Here is a 6,013-nt window from a genome sequence, read left to right as displayed (position 1 = left end):
GACATGCCTGTTTTACTGTTCCCCGTTTCTTATTCTCATCCTGGCAATGCACACCAACACGTTTTTCAAACTGTTTTGCTTTCCTCTCATGTTTATCGCGGTTTCTTTTCCTCTCTAGTTCAACCTATATTTACCTGCCTTTGATTAAAGAAAGTAATTTTCAGAGGTGTGAATCTGCACTGGTGTATACACCACCAGAATGGAAGCACCAGGTGCCTAAAGTTAATCCCTTGCACCGTCCTTTACAGGAGCTGCGCAAGACACAGTGTAAAAACATAAAAAAAGAAAAAAAAAACTCTTTGAGCTCAACTTGTGCTATGGCAATCCCATACTGCCTCGGACCCTCTGGAGTGGTACACAACACAAACCAGCTGTATGTATTTATAGGCATTCACAGTGGAACAACTCCAAAAATGAGCATTGCCACTTTTTTTTTTCCACAGAAGAATGAGGCACATATTGACTCCCCACTGCAAATACCTACCTGAGTGGTGGGGGGGAAAAAAAAAAAAAAAAAAAAGCTATAGAAAGCAAGTGGGCAATAAGAAAGACAAGATTTTGCAGTAGTGTTTGAGAAGTCGTCCTAATCCGTGTGCCTACCCTTCCAGGTTCACAGTGCTTGCTTTGCTTTTCTTGCAGAATGCTCATCAACCTCATTAAATACAAGCCCCAGATCACACAGGAACAGCTGACCTCTGTCACTGCGGCTTTTACTGCCATGAGGGAACAGTGCTGCAAAGAAGAAAACCGTGAAGCATGTTTTGTGAAAGAGGTAATTTTTCTGTTTTCACCTTTATATTCTCAATCAAAGTGAAAATATACACAAAAGTGTAAATTTCTCCATTAAGCAACAAAAGCAAAGCCTGACTAGCCAGAATTCCTTTGGTTCTATTTCTAAAGACCAACTTTATTGCCTGCACAGGTAGATAGGCATGTCAGTTTAGCTGTGCATGACTGCTAGAGAACATAGTTAGTTATCCTTGTGTTTCTGTGTAGCAATTTATAGACACAGAACTCAGCTACATCTATTGCTACTGGGGAATCACTGGGACTTGGCACTTGTCTTTCCTATGTTATTTTAGCTTATTGACCTTCATAAATCAGAGCTACCATGGTTTCTCTCTGCCTTTCAGTAAACCTGCTTTTCCTTACTTCTCATCTCTGATATATTCCTTAAGATAAACTGAAATTTAACATGTTTCCCACAACCCTTGAGGCTTACTCCCTCTTTTCTAAGTCTTTGCATTACTTTGCTTCAAACGATCAAGTACAGAAAAACCTTACTTATGTAAAAAGTTTCCACCTCTATGTCCACCCAGCCTATCATCCAGAAAGAATCATACTTCTACTTAATAAAGCTGTATTTCAGTATTTTTATAACAAATGCCAAACCATCTAAGGCAACCTGAGCTGAGCAGTAAAAGCAAAATGTATATTAAACAGTGTCATATGTATATACACACTGTATATACAGTGCTTGTACACAACTTGCAGAGATTATAAAACATTAATGAATTGATTTATTGCTCTTGTACACATGTAACTTGTTCACAAGTACGTTACCTGCCCAATTTCATTGATAATATTCACTTTTTTTTTTCAGGGTCCAGAACTTATAAAAAGAAGTGAAAAAATGTTGTCAGCATAAAGAGCTCACATAGCATATTGGAAGGTATTTGCTGAAGGTTACGGAGTCGCACAAATTTAACCGTGAGCATATCTTTTCTAAATATTCATGAGGTATAAACAGGAACATAGGAGTTGTTATAGTGGAGAATACTGTGTTGTGGCTCTTTACTCACAAACCTAACAAAGTCACGATAATTTAGACCTGCTACAGTTCTGCCAGTTTGATTTTCCACTGTGAACAAGATAAAAAGGGTGCCTCAAGTAAAATATCAAATTTCAGAAAGAATATGATGAGATAAAATTGTAAATCTCACCTGCCTGCAGAGCTCAGCTTAACTGAAAATTAAGTATATCAATTTCATTCAGATGGGGGAGAAATTCCTGTTCAAACTTCATACCTGGCTCATAACACTTTGATTCGAAATAATTGAGGTTATGTAAAACCAAAACAAGTAAATTAAAACTAAATTAAGTCTAAAAAGAAGCATCATGTTAAAGAAATTTACTAAAAGTTAACTGGATGGAAATTGTGGTTTTAAATTTCTCCATCATCCTATGCTAAAAGATACTATTTTTCTTGTATGAAATAGTAACAGGAAAAAAAAAAAAAAAAAGAGTTTCAAATCTTACACAGCATAAAGACAAAAGTTTGCAAAAATCTGTCTGTAACCATTTTTCAACTGTCTGTGAAACACAAAATAATTGTTTTGGCATTTTAAAAGCAACATCTTTGAAATACAACACATTCATTCATTAACTCTGCTGTATGGGAATTGTAAAATTGCTTTTAAGCACAGAAATATGTTATCTTGGGCATCTCAAACAGAAAGGAAGAGGACAGATGAGCAAAAAGTCATGGAAAAAGAACATGAAATGCTGAAACTTAGTTAGCAGACAAGTACTTAGAGAAAGCACTGGAAAAATGAAAAACTTACATTTGAGGTGATTTTACATTCAAACAGCATTTGAGTTTTTACCTTCCTTTTGCTTAAAAAGAAATAAGAGGGCATGTTAAAAATCCAAAGTCAAAACAGTATTAAAAGAAATAAATTTTTCTGGAAACCTTGGTCTTGAAGCAAGAGATTACCGTATAGGAGATCCTTTTCATGAACAAAAGAATTAGAAGTAGTTATCAAATGAGCATCTGAAAAGGTTAGTAAAATAAAGAAACATTAACCAAACATATTTTTTAAAATGCAAACCTAAAATACAGAGATTGACCAAATGATGTCCCATCAGAATCCATCCTATATAAACTCCAGACAATATTTTCCTTAATGACACAATAAAAGGGAAACTAATCATTTAATTTGTGTCTGACAACAGGGTGTACAGAGATGGTTGCAAATCCCTTTGCAATGATTTTCATGTCAAAATCATCTTGGCAAATTACAGCAATAGCCTAGAAAAATAACAGCTATGTTCTACGAGGACAAATTTATCATGACAAAAGTATGATTAAGCAACCACACTAGCACAGAACAGGTAAAATACACATTAGGGATTTGCATAGATAACAATGCAGTTAACAACAAATCACAAGCTGACCAAGAGACACTGATATCTTGTGGCTAACTGAAGTCTAATGTTGTGCTTGCATAGTAGGAGCATAAACAGTAACAACAGAAAAAACAGACAAATAGGATACATAACATACACATCATATTTTTGTTTTCCTCATGCTTGGTAAGGACTTTGCTGGAGTACATGTATTAGAACAAGTCTTGGGTCTCTCACTTGTAGAGTGATATATAATGGTTAAACAATGGAAAATAATGGAAAATAATGGTTAGCAGTCAAAGATCCGGAAAGAATGTAAAAGAAAAGACAGAATAGATTGGAGTTTTGTAGTTTAATAAGAAAGGCTGCAAGAACTTGAAAAATACATCAAAAAACTCAGGTCCCAGGACAAAGAAAAGCCAGTCATCAGCACCCAGTACAAAGAACAAATATAATTGACATTCTGAGAAAAGTGGGATGCTCCGAAGGAAAGTGACATACTTACCATACACAATTCAAGTGCCAATTATATCTTCAGTCAAAAAAAAACAAAACAAAACAAAACAAAACAAAACACAACAAAACAATAGACAATAGACAACCATTTTAAGTTTCTTGTAGTGTAGTTTTCTCGGGGAGTTAACGTTCCGATAAAGATCAGTCTTCTGGAAATTTGGGGGGTGGCTTAGGGTGGTTGCTTTTGTATTCCTCCTCAAGGACTGGACTCATTCACTGACTTAGGTCCAGTGATGACTTAAGATTTTTCTCACTGGCTAGCTTAGTAGTACTAAAATCACATCGTTTTTTTTTAATTGTTGTCCTTTTTGATGATGTCTTAGACCCCAAATTAAACATAAAAACCACACGCATATTTCCTCCATCATGTTTCTTATTGCCGTTACCTTGAATATCCAGTACTGCTTTGGAATAAATTCTTCTGCTGTTCTTGTCTGTGTTTGTCAGAAACAATTCATTAAAATGGACACAGTATTCACAAAACTCACACCACTGCAATGTAGCTTTATTTTACTAGTGCTTAAAATCCAACAATTTACAGGTAATCTGTGCTAGGTTTCATTGTTATTTTTTCAGTATCTTTTAGTCCCAATTCAGCAAGACAAGTGACCTCAATGGGATCCTAGTATCTAACACCAGATGACTACAGAAATGGTTCCACTTAGGAAATGTGTACATACAGACAGGATTGGAGAATCTGTTCGCAAACACTTTTCCACATGGTCAGTGCACTGATCCTATTTTTACACATCTCAGACCAAGTAGTTATATTCATAAAACTACAAGCATTTACCAAGTGAAACACCTAACAGAAATAGCCTATTTACATAAAAACCTTAAATACTTTTTTTTTTTTTTCTGGTTAAAATGATGAGCAGGTACAGCAGTGCAGGCAGAGGGGTCTGCATCACTCACAGTTCCATGAGATCAGGTTAGACTTTCCCTGCCCATTAATTTGAGCTACCTGAATATTGCTCTGTATGTGATTTCTGACTTGTTCCTTAGAGTGAGTTAGGTAGAACAAAGCCTGAAATCCAGACCAAGAGGTCTGCTCCTGTGCTGATTTTGGCACCATTGCTAGTGTCTCAGTATGGCCAGCTGGTGCCAAAATACACCAAAACCACCTCAGTGCATGACTCAACTCAGACTACCAACACCTGCTTGGTTTTGGATGAGAACAATACTTGACTGTGGACTAGTTTAGATGTCATTGAAATTCGAGCTTACCTTGCAAGTCCAACCTGTGATGTTTTATGGTCAGCTTCCTATCCCCCATAATTTGGCTAATCAATATTTGAATGGTTTGCTTGGGTAATTTCAGTGACATTTGTGTATATACATCTGTTGCTGCAAGGAACTGACATTTGCACAACTAGGGCAACTCTTTATACCATGCATCTTGACTACAGAATTATTTTTATTTCTCCTCTCAGTCATTTTTCTGGGCAGGATTATAATAGATTGTACATTAAAGTAGGTATCTGCCCCAAGCACAAAAGCTTAATTAGCAAATTGATGTCTCATTTTTGACTTATCATCCAAGTAACATCACCTCAAGTGGAGTACAGCTTTTCATTCTTGATTTATTCCACATGATTTCTGGACAACACATTCTGCACACCAGTTCTCTCAAAGTGTTTATGCTGTTACCTGCATAAGCCCAGCGCAGCTGATGTAAAATACAGGCACCACATAAAAAAGAAGCTACTACAGGAAGGCACTTAATTGTGCACAAATTGGATTTTATTTACACCTCTACAATTTGAACTTTACCATTCAGCGTGACTCAAACAGACAGGACCCAACAGGTGACTGCTGTATGCTTGAGCAACAACCAGACAGTCCACAAATTGCATCTGCAGAAAGATGCCAACCCCATCCTATCATGGCTGTGACATTCAGCCTCTCTCACTTAACTCTTTTTCTTTCTATCTTTGAATCAAAACAGCAAATAACATGGAATAATTTGTCTCATAAAAAAAACAAACAAACAAACAAACAAACAAAAAAAAAAACACTGGGGTACATTCTAGCACCCAGTCAAGCAGATACCACAGCACTTAGTGAGAGTTCTTACTCTGCAGCTTAAGATGGACACCAGAGATACATTCACTCATACATTTAAGAGCTGAGTACCAATAAATAGGGAGAGCTTCTCATTGTATTTTTAAAACTTGTGCTCAAAGTTTATATGAGTTAGGTATCTACCAGTCTGAAGCCAGGGGACTATCAGGTCTCTCTTGTGTAGGTGTTTTTGTAAGCTAAGTGAAATGCCTAGCTGCAATCTTAGATACATAAATACCTTTTTCCATTTAACTCTACTGAACAGCTTCCTTCTAATAAAATTTAACATTTCTGTAATAGAAGG

Source organism: Aythya fuligula, chromosome 4 (assembly GCF_009819795.1).
Source record: "Aythya fuligula isolate bAytFul2 chromosome 4, bAytFul2.pri, whole genome shotgun sequence".
Taxonomy (NCBI): Eukaryota; Metazoa; Chordata; class Aves; order Anseriformes; family Anatidae; genus Aythya; species Aythya fuligula.
The sequence above is the reverse complement of the archived record's forward strand: the minus strand, read 5'-3'. Positions refer to the sequence as shown.